Source organism: Ipomoea triloba, chromosome 13 (genome assembly GCF_003576645.1).
Source record: "Ipomoea triloba cultivar NCNSP0323 chromosome 13, ASM357664v1".
Lineage (NCBI taxonomy): Eukaryota > Viridiplantae > Streptophyta > Magnoliopsida > Solanales > Convolvulaceae > Ipomoea > Ipomoea triloba.
This window is the reverse complement of record NC_044928.1, coordinates 12,008,699-12,020,841: the sequence shown is the minus strand read 5'-3', so window position 1 is coordinate 12,020,841 and position 12,143 is coordinate 12,008,699.

Sequence of the window (12,143 nt, the reverse complement as noted above, 5' to 3'; positions counted from 1 at the left end):
TTTTTTTTTTTTTTTTTTTTTTTTTTTTTCAAAAGAAAAAATGTCTTCTATTTAAAATTTATTTTAAAATAAAATTTAATTTGGTAACCGTCACATCATCTAATTATCCGGTTAACAGGTAACTTTAGGTTTTGTGAACAAAAAAAATTGAATTATACCTATTGAAATTTAGAATTCTATTTTACAAGGAGTATACATGCGGTATAGGTACAAGATCGCTGCGTAGTCATGTGATTCTTCACTTGGATGCCTTGAATACTCCATTGAAGGGCCTCCAGAATTCAAGTGGCTTGATCTTCAAAGAAGAGCTTATATGTTTCTTCTTCACTAAAGGGCCTCCGGGAACTTGTTTCTTCAATAGAGGTTTGGAGGGAACTTGTTTCTTCAATAGAGGTTTGGTTCAACATGCTTGGCACGATCTTCATGGAGGAGTTATTGTGATCTCTGAATAATATTTTCAGGATATTTACATGATTTGCCCATGATGTTTACATAGAAATGAGAGCTCCTATTTATAATTGTAGGATAAGAAAAGTTTTGATAAGTTCCAACTCTTTTGATATTATCTAATTAAACAAATTAGATAGTATCAATATAATCCAAAATATATTTAAATATTTTAATATTAAAAAACATTCATCCTTAACAAAATTTCACTGTCAACAAATGCCCCCTCGAGACTTGCTTGTATGTTACTTGAGAGCATATACCACCCGAAAGTATGTGGTGCAAGGAAATCTCAGCACTACAGTTAAAGATATAAGGCTGTTTCAACTCGTGTCAATGACTATCTTGAAAGATATGAGGTCATTTCAATTTGTGTCAAAGAGCCTTGAGTGATACGAAACCCTTTCTACTCGTGCTAAGGAGCTTTGAAGGATATGAGAATGTTTTGACTCGTGTCAAGGAGCTTTGAAGGATATGAGGTCGTTTTGACTCGTGCCAAGGAGTATCTTTTAGCTTCCTCTATTTCAACTTTCATATAGTGTTTGCCCCGATATCGGTTGAAACACATGTGCATATGAAGAGATGAGAGGCAGAATTATCCCATCGGGCGTGCCAATTTGTGAACAAAGAAAATTGAATTATATATATTGAAATTCAAAATTCTAATTACAATTAGAATAAATGCGGTATGGGTACAAGATCTCTGGATGGTCATCTGATTCTTCAATTGGAAGCCTTGAACACTTCACTAAAGGGTCTCTAGGGTTCAAGTGGCTTGATCTTTGTTATGGAATATATATTTAATAAATGGAATCTCTATAGATTAGGTAGTCTTACGGATTTAGGTAAGTAGACATATGAAAACTTGTTTCCTATTCGTAGTCTTCTAGCACCTATTTATAGGGTTCTGTATTCTCTTTTCTATATGACAGTACAAGACATCATATTCAGAAATCCTCTCTCACTAGTACAAAATAACAGCTACACCTATAAAAGTGAATCCACACACCTGTAGTAGGTGCAGTGGATGCTACTGTCGCTAAAAGGATTAAAAAGTATTCGCGGCTGCCGCGAATACCTTTTCTATTTAATATATATATATATATATATATATATATATATATATATATATATAAAAACAATAAATAAACTATCGCTACACCTAATAAAAACAATAACTACAATACATGTGAAATGTGAAAAAAACAATAAATAAAAACAATATATGCAACTATCGTATAAATAAAAAATACATAAATACACATATAATTTTTTCATAGCACAAATATAATACAATGCCTAACAATTTTTCACAAACTAAATTCAAGCTAAACTAAATTAAAAGGACCAAAAAATGTGAAATAACTAGTTATTGTATTGTATTGTACACAAATACAATACTTATATTTCAAAGAACAAAAGAAAAAAGAATCAACCGTATAAAAAAAATTACGATCCTATGCTTCTGTTCATCCATCCTCCGTGAGCTCGTTATTTGGATGGAGTATGGAGTTGCAGAGTTAAGCAAGCCTTTGAAAAGTAAATAAAAATACGTTAGAATCCCTAACCATAAGTTACTCGATTTTAACCATAACTTACTCGAAATCTGAACAAGAAACCTAAAAAGAATCCCAGAAAACTCATATCTGCAAAAATTCGGCAAAAATCAAGAGAAATACTAGGAGGAGCAGAGTTTTTACCCGGGATCTGAGATTTATGCACCAGACTGAGATTTAAAATAATAACTAACTTTCCGCGACACCCACAAGTAAAAATCAAGCTTTTTCGTTCCACGTCGAGTTTACCCCGATGTTTGTCCATAGGTATTGGTGGCGTCCAAACTTTTGTTGCAGGGGGAGTGTCCAATCCGAAGCTTGCTCGGTCCACGTTGAGTTCACCCAACTGTTCGTAGGTATTGGTGGCGTGCAAAGCTTTTGTTCAAGAGGAGTCTCCTAAATGAGATATGAGTTTATTATGTTTGAGTTAGTTTGTTATTTAGTTATTTTGGGTTATCAGTTATTTGTGTAACAAGTTGGGTATGCTTAATATCTATGTTCCAACTTGAATGGGAGTGTTATGAAATATATATTTAATAAATGGAATCTTTATAGATTAGGCAGTCTTACAGATTTAGGTAGGTAGGCATATGGAAACTTGTTGCCTATTCGTAGTCTTCTGGCACCTATTTATAGGGCTCTATATTCTCTTTTCTAAATGACACTACAAGACATCATATTCAGAAATCCTCTCTTTACTTTCATAACAATCTTCAAAGAAGAGCTTACATGTTTGTTCTTTATTGAAGGGCGTCCGGATTCAAATGGCTTGATCTTCAATAGAGATTTGGGTCAACATGATCTGCATAGAGTGGCTTTTACTTTCAGGATCATATTCAAGACGTTTACATAGAAATGAGAGCTCATATTTATAGCTCTAGGATAAGAAGCGTTTTGATAGGTTCAAACTCTTTTGATATTATCTAATTAAACAAATGAGATAATATCAATATTATTCAAAATATATTCAAATATTTAAATATTCCAAAATATTCATCTTCAACAAAATTTCAGTGTTAACAAATTTCCCCTCAATACTTGTTTATACGTCACTTGAGAGCATATACCACTCGAAAATATGTAGTGCAATGAAGTCTCGACACTACAGTTAAAGATATAAGGTCATTTCAACTCGTGCCAATAAGTATTTTAAAGGATATGGGGTTATTTCAACTCACGCCAAAGAGCCTTGAGGGATATGAGGACGTTTCTACTCATGCCAAGGAGCTTCGAAAGATATGATGTCATTTTGACTCGTGCCAAGGAGTATCTTTTATCTTCCTCCATTTCAAACATCACGCTGATGAACTTCGAAGATGAGGCTGATGTGGGTTCGAGAATGTTTCGGTACGCCAAGCGAAGGAGGATACGATTTTCTACTCCATTGGTAGGTTTTTCACTGATAAATCGATTACGTTTTCCTTTTCTAGGATACCATGGTTTCAGTTTCGAAACCCACGCTGGGAATGGATGTTAAGGAACTCTAACCTAGGGTTTACCTTTGTCAGAATCATGGAAGATGGTCCATGGGCGTATTAGCAGTGTTTGATTATGATTAAAAGGATTGAGTCGAATGAAGATCCTGAATCTGTCATGTTGAATCAGCCATTTTTTGGGTCTAGTTCTCCAGGCCATTGGCTCGTTTCTGGGAGTGCTTGTGAAAACTGATGAAAGAAACTTTGATTCTATCCGCCTATTTTATCTTGTTCGTGTTTCCCTTAATGTGTCTAAGCCACTAAGGAAGAAGATAGAACTGAAAAGCGATGTTGGTGAATGAGATGTGATTGATTTCGGCTATGAGCGTCTACTAACCTTTTACTTCCTTTGTGGAGTGATAGGTCATGAAAAGAAGTTTTATCCAAGAATTATAAGTGGTTTGGTGAATGTGCATGTAGAGAAACCTTTTAGTTCATAGCTTCGGGCAAGCAACAGATGTTAGCCTTTGTCGGTTGGCCAGTAGTGGATTGTGCAGAACATAGCTACCGAGTAGGGAAAGTGGAAACCGCCGGGGATGAAAATTGATGGGGATGAGAAAGGCAATAACATGGCTATCAAGGATCTTCACATGATTCCATGTAGAATAAAGGAAAGTTTCCTTCCACTGATTCGATGAAAATCAAGTAGGCAATATCCGCACGTGCTTTAGGAGATTTAAGTTGTGCAACTGATCACATGACTGAGAAGGAGGATAGTATCACTATCTTGGAATAAAAGCCACGCTGCACAAGTCATATATGATTGTTGGGGAAATTGGTGAATAAATCGATAAATACAATATATAAAAAATATTTACGTGGAATATAATTACAAAAATTAATTCCAAACAATTTGATACAAAATCAAATAACAAATATATACATACAAAATATATATAACAATAATAGGGATTTATTTGTCAAAATAATCCCACCACAAATAGTACGAAACTAGCCCAAGGGATTTAATCTACGGAAGATTGATCCCACCACTACTAGTACGAAACTAGTATAAGAGATTTAAACTACAGAAGATTAATCCCACCACAAACTTGGTACGAAACCAAGAATAATATATATCAAAATATAAAACGAGAGGAATGGTTCCAAATACTTGGTACGAAACCAAGAACCATATATATATCAAAAAAATATATATCATAAGAAATGGTTTCTAACCTGTAGGTTGTAACCCAACCGATGAATAAGAATGAAGAAGGGGAAGTCCGAGTCGTCTGTAACAACACTCTCCTTAAAACCGATTTGCCACCTCCGTTGGTGCTAGAAGCGTTGTGGCGTCGATCTCCCAGGATAAAACGAACTACAATCTTGGAGTTTGAGCACACAAATCTAAGGCCCGGCGAACTAGAACTCCAGTTGAGCACTCCGATATTTTACGGAAGATGATGACAGAAGATTTTCAAGAACCAAAACATTTTGAGAGTGAGGAGAGGAAAATCAAAATGAAAGGTTTTGAAGGTTGAAAATCACGTGTAAAGCTTCTGCCAAACATCCAAGCTTTATATAGGGGAAATGAAATGATTAGCTTCATAATGACACATAAATCCAACATAAATTCAATTTAATATTGGATAATAACGTTTGAAATGGTCGTACTTATTATCGAAATAATATTAACGGTCACGAAGTTAATACCCAACTAATTCATACCGAACATAACGACTCGTGTTCAAAAAATATCTGAGTGACCGAGAAGTCCGAGATCCGAAATAACCATTCAGAATTAACCGAATTAAAATCGAGATCTGCACCAAATCAGTGCATCACGATTTGGTGTAGCACAATGCAACGATTTGGTGCCATCACTTCGGTGCCATCGATTCGGTGCTAAACACCGAATCCTCAATTCAAGATTAAGCTTTACGAAGCTTAATAACCAAAGCACCTAATTGACAAAACAACGAATCATTGCAAAACTCAATTTAAAGCTTACAAAATTTATTTATGTTTTCCTAATTACATTTCCCAAGCACTCCACGAGTGCTAAGTAATTAGCACATAAAACTTAGGATTAAGTTTTTGACTTCTCTCAAATAGGTTCACTTTGAGAATCAATTTATCATTCACCTATTACCCATTTTGAGTGTACATTGTATCAATTTCTCCGTCTTACTACGAAGAGTGAAAATCCACTTTGACCCGACCCAAATCGAAAGTGGATCCCACATACATTTGTACCACAAAATAGCCACTCAAAATTGCCATTTTAGCTAAAAATTCCAACAATATGATCAAGGAATAATAGTGATGACATGATCATTGTCGATGCGCCAAAAAACTTGCAGTCGGTAGGTTTTGGAGTGCCCTAGATCCATCCTTCCCAATGAGTACGCTATGTAAGAATTGCCTTGGCTCGGGCGATCCACAGACGGGGTTTAAGAGGTTGTGGCTCAGGTGGCCAATAAGAAGCCTAAGTTTATTTACTTAATGGAAACAAAGGTTCATCGCAATCATGTTGAGAGTTTAAGGTGCAAGTAGGGTTTTGAAGGTGTTTTCTATGTGGATAGAGGTGGCCGTGGAGAGGGGGTAAGGGGATTGGCTCTATTCAGGAAGGAGAAGAATTTGCTAAGGTTACTAAGCTACTCTCATAACCATATCGACTTGGTCCACTTGGAGGTGTGCCTCTCTGGAAGTGCATATTGGAGGCTCACATGTGTCTACGACATCCATGAAAGAAATCGAAGACATATCTCATGGGAGTTGCTTTGTTCTCTGCAACATAAGTTGATCTCCCTTGGCCTGTCGCTGTAGACTTCAATGACATTTTGGCTTAGTCTTAAAAGAAAGGTCAGGTACTTCATCCAATTAATCTTATTGAAGTTTTTTCTAAAGCTATAAAGGATTGTCTATTATTTGATCTAGCGATGAAAGGTAGACCATTCACTTGGGAAGGTGGCTAGGGCACTAAAGCATAGGTGGAGGAAAAACTTGATTAAGCAGTGACTGATGCGGAGTGGTGTACACTTCATCCTCATGCGGCGGTGCACAATTTGAAGGTTATTACTAGCAACCATTCTACAAGTCATAAAACCAACATATATATATATATATATATGCGGTCAGGTAGAATATGTGGTCAAATCTGAGCCATTAATCTGCTTAAATCAGCAGCTTTAGAAAACAAAGTTAGTCCCATCTCCTTGCCATTTAAATTTTAAAAAAAAAGTTAAGAAAATACATTAAATCTTAGCCATTAGATCTTGCCCTATAGACAGCCCAAATTAGAACATATATAGATTCTCATATGAACCGTATTATATAAATATATAAATAAATAAATAAAAATAAGTAAATACACACACATATACATAGGGCTATGAACCTGAGTGTGAGAGGCTAAGGAACAGAGGAATTGAGGAAGTGAGGAGTGCGGACTCTTGTTTCCTATTAAAGAAAACTTAATTAACTAAAAATTCATATAGATGGAGTAGTTAATAAGCTTAATTTCATTATGACAAGACCAAGGATCAAATCCCACTATATATATTTTGAAAGGAGCCAAAGAATGGGATGAAGTCTAAAAGGGAATTAATTTCAAGGGAAAATGGTGAGATACCTAGTTGAATTGGCCATGTCCCATTATGGGACAAGATTTCGAAATTGAGCCTTTTGATGGGATGGGACAAGATTTCAAAATTGTGATGAGATTTCATAAGATGGAATTCGAAATTACCTTGGATGAGATGAGATTTCATAAGAAGGAATTCAAAATTACCTTGGGATGAGATTTCAATGGGACGAAATTCTATAAGTCAAAGGGATCGAGATTTTAAGTCAAAAACTATGGGATGAGATTTCAGAAGCCAAAATTTGAAGCGATGAAGTTTGAAGGGCTGAAATTATGGGATGAAATTGCAAAGGCTGAAATTTACAAGGGACCCAATTTCAGAAGGAAATAAATTTGGAAATACAATTCAAGGGATCAAATTATAGGAGCAATTTTACAAAATCTCAACCCTAGATTAATTGAGATGGCCGAATATATATATTCCTAAGGGAATAAATATGAGCTCAAGTTATATTCGGAAAGTGACTAATCCAAAATAGAAAGGGCAAAGGTTGGAGCAATATTTGAAAATTAAAACATCAAGTTGGCATAGGCTGTTGGAAAAAATGGCATAAGTGGCATTTTAAGTGGTCATTTTGTGGTATAAATATATGTGGGGTCCACTTCTGATTTGGGTCAGGTCAAATTGGATTCGGGTTCTTCGTAGTTAGACGAAGATATCGATATATTATACGCTCAAAATGGATAATGGGTGAATGAGAAATTGGTTCTCAAAGTAAACCCATATGAGATGGAATTTGTGAAGAAAAAGCTTTGAGTAAGAATTTGTCCCACATTGATTGGGAATGAAGATTTGACCCACTATTTATACAAGGGCCCTTTCATGGCTAATTAACTTGTATAACATAGATGCTTTCTCTCGCGCGCAGGGGAGGCGGTGCAAATCAAATCCCAAATTGAGCCTGATTAGGCTTGACTCGTGTACGTTGGCTGGCCTTGCGGGCTAAGTTATGTCGTATTTCCTTTCCGAACGAATTTTCCATCTCAGTGCCACTACCTGCGAGAGATCTACCTCTCGCAGGCGAGCGAGACATAGTCGATGTCTCGCGCGGCTGATTTGCGCCCACGAATTTTCCATCTCAGTGCCACTACCTGCGAGAGATCTACCTCTCGCAGGCGAGCGAGACATAGTCGATGTCTCGCGCGGCTGATTTGCGCCCTCGACGAGAGGTGATCTCTCATGGAAGGAAGCTCGCGGCTGCGCTGATGTCTCGCCAGCTCGCATGAACTGATGTCTTGCAGCTTCCAGTGTAACTCATGGTGACCTCTCTAAGCGACGTTTCACTTCCACTTTGACCATTTATAAAAATGACCTTTGGCATTATGGATTTAATCAGATTAACTCCAGTCATTATGTTAGAGGTTATTTCTTATTAATGGACTGTTAGTGGGTGTAAATTCTTGCTAAGTGGGTGGAGGTTACATATGAAAAATTAATGCCATGTTAAATGCTATTTATCCCTTTCCTCTACTATATATTTCCAGGTTGAGCAGTAGCTTTTATACAACAACGTAATACTTAGTTTTTAACCTCGAAACTCTGCTCCTCCTTCTTTCTAGCCACTTGTGTTCATGCCACGTTTTCGTTTGTCGAGTTCCAAGTTTGTGTGCTCAAACGCAGGGATCGTAGTATGTTTTATCCTAGGAAACCTAGACCGCAACGCTCCAGCACCCAGGAGGCGGTAAACAAGGTTTCAACGAGAGAGGCAACTTGATTCGTGCTTAAAACCTACCCCAAAGATCGTCCACCTTTGTCCCCGCGCTCTTCCAAGTTTATTCTAACCTTTTTTAGGTTAATTTTCCTGGTTATTTGTTTTGTGGATTTTTCATTTTCTCCATTTTCTTGGGATTTCGAGAATTATTTCCAACAACATCACCAGATTAAGTTGAAGATCAATTATGCATGGACATGGAGCTCAGAATAACAACCAAAATATTTTTAATGTCTCTCACATAACATTAAAAATATTAAAATCCATTCATAGACTGAAAAGGCTATGAATCTAGCTGACAAAGATTCAAAATTGAGAGCGTCTTTTTCCAACAGACAAAACTCTCAATATCCATAAATGGATGAAGATTTGATGCAGCTGAGGACAACAATTGACACATAAGTTACACAAGAGAAAATCACGAGAAGTGAACAAAGTGCAAAATACTCAAGTGAAAAAATCTAGAGTGCTAATCTTCATCAAAGAGTGACTTGATCTACATTGAAGCATCTACTGAAGAGTCTCAAAGTTGGAAGAAGAGAAAATCTCATTTTACAAACAAGTGGTTTCTCTACCGGAGTTTAGAAAGGGGATTGTCACAAAGGAGTGTGAAATCCTGGTGCAACTAGTGTGGGCTTGGTGATCAAAGCATTAGTTGGGGCGTGATTAGTGTGGGCTCGGTGATCAAAGCACTAGATCGTGGATAATTCATTGTATCTTGTAACCAAGGAGTGGTGGATATAGTGGATTCCTCCTGGAGATAGGAGAAAGTGGAGTAGGAAGATTACATACATCTCCGAACCACTATAAATTTCTTGTGTCCTTTATTGTTTTAATTTATTTATTATTTCATGCTTGATCCACAAGTTACACACACACTACACATCATTTATTATTCTGCTGCGTACAAAACACTAACAATCTGTTAAGTGTTTTGCTTTGATTTTATATTTGGCTTAGCAATTCAAATTGGGAGAAAAGTCTATTCCCCCCCCCCCCCATCTTTCTCTCTCTCTCTCTAGACTTTTCTTTATCTCTTTTGGGACCAACAAATATTAAGTGCTCTGTGCTTAAGTGCTTTCTTTCAATTTAATGTATGTGCTTAATTGCTAAATGTTTAATCAATGATGATTGTGAGCATTGAGCTTCCTGAGCAGTGAGTATGTGTATGTCAATATTAGAAATTTAGAATTTCTAATATTGTTTTGAATGTGAGGATTGTGAACAGTTATAGATTTTATTAGTGTTGCCATACAGGATGTTGATTATGTCTATATAGGATTTTATATTTTTATAGGTGTTGCCATAATTTCCCAAATTGTGTTGGTTTAGTTATGGAAACATTCTTCAAAAGAAAATCAACTTTTGAGGACTCATCTAGTCAAGGTAGACATGAAGTGTCAAGTACAAGGCCTCGTTTTGAAGTTAACATAGATGAACTTGAAGTTGAACCTTGTATTTGAACATTTTTTAATTTATTTTACCTTTGCTTCTTTGCCCCCCTCAAAAGAAATCTTGGCTCCGTTCCTATATATATAAAATTCAGTTTTCGTGCGGTTGTGTATCTCCCGTGCGGTTATGCTGTTAAATATGAGCCATTGATCTTGCCTAAATCAACGTCCAAGATTAACAATGATTAAAAAAACGCAGTGGCAATTTAGTTATTTTGCATCTAGATCAAATTTAAGGTGCATAATTTTCTTTGTTAAGGTGTGTGGTCTTCCTTCTTAAGGTGCGTGATTTTTGTGCTTAAGGTGCGTGGTTTGTGTTCTTAAGGTGTGTCAATTGTTGAAACTTAAAATGCATCGTCCTAAAGTTTTAGGTGCGCAATTTTCCTTCATAAGGTACGTTGTTTTCTTTCTTAAGATGCGTGATTTGTATGCTTAAGATGCGTCAATTGTTGAAACTTAAGGTGCGCCAGTTTAAAACTTTAGGTGTGTAGTTTGTGTTCTTAAGGTGTTTTGTCTGTGTACTTAAGGTGCGTGGTTTGTGTACTTAAGGTGCACCATTTTAAAACTTAGGTGTGTGGTTGTATTCTTAAGGTGCTTTGTTTGTGTGCTTAAGGTGCATTGTTTGTGTACTTAAGTGTGCACCATTTTAATGCTTAAGGTGCATCGTTTTTTGTTAACTGCACAATCGCACGGAAAGCTATCTTCGCACCAGAACTCAATCCTATATATATATATATATATATATATATATATATATATATATATATATATATATATATATATATATATATATATATATATATATAATGGATCCCCGTGCAATTGACCTTCTCAGATGTGGTTGTCTGGTTGCTAAGGTGCATGATTTTTCCTTCTTAAGGTATATAGTTTGTATGCCTAAGGTGCGTCAGTGTTGAAACTTAAGGTGCGTCAACCTAAAGCTTAAGGTGCATGGTTTTCCTTCTTAAGATGCGTTGTTTTCATTCTTAAGGTGTGTGATTTATATGCTTAAGGTGCGCCAATTATGTGAAACTTAAGGCACACCATTTTAAAACCTTAGGTGCGTGGTTTTGTGGTTTTTAAGGTGCGTGGTTTGTGTACTTAAGGTGCATTGTTGGTGTACTTAAGGTGCGTGTCTTAAAGCTTTAGGTGCGTGTGGTTTGTGTTCTTAAGGTGCTTTGTTTGTGTGCTTAAGGTGCGTGATTTGTGTACTTAAGGTGTGCCATTTTAATGCTTAAGGTGCGTCAACCGCACGGGGAAGCCATCTCCGCAGCAGAACCCGTCCATATATATATATATATATATATCAAATGCAAAGTTTGTGTCTAGGTGAAACATGCGGTGAGATTATATCCATTAATCTCGTCAAAATCAACGTCCAAGATAAACTCAAATTAAAAAAATGATGTGGCAATTTGGTCATTTTGCGTATTATTCAAACTTAAGGTGCGTGTTTTATGTGCTTAAAGTGTATCGTGTTAATACTTAAGATGCACTGTTTTAATACTTAAGATGCACCGTTTTAATACTTAAGGTGCGTTGGTTATACACTTGAGAACTTAAGGTGCGTTTTTTCTTCAAACTTAAGGTGCGTCGTTTCAATGCTTAAGGTACGTCCTTTTAACACTTAAGGTGCAAAATTTTAAGAGTTAAGGTGCGTCAGCTATACACTTTAGGTGCATAAGTTTTACACTTAAGGTGTGGCATTTTAACACTTAAGGTGCATTTTGTAACACTTAAGGTGCACCATTTAAAAACTGAAGGTGTGAGATGATAAGACTTAATAAGGATCATCATTTTAACTCTTAAGGTGCGTATTTGTAATACTTAAGGTACTAAATGTGCAAATTTGAAAAATTCTAAAAATTGCATATTTTGGTGTTCAAGTTTGCATATTAAAGTTAGTGATAGTT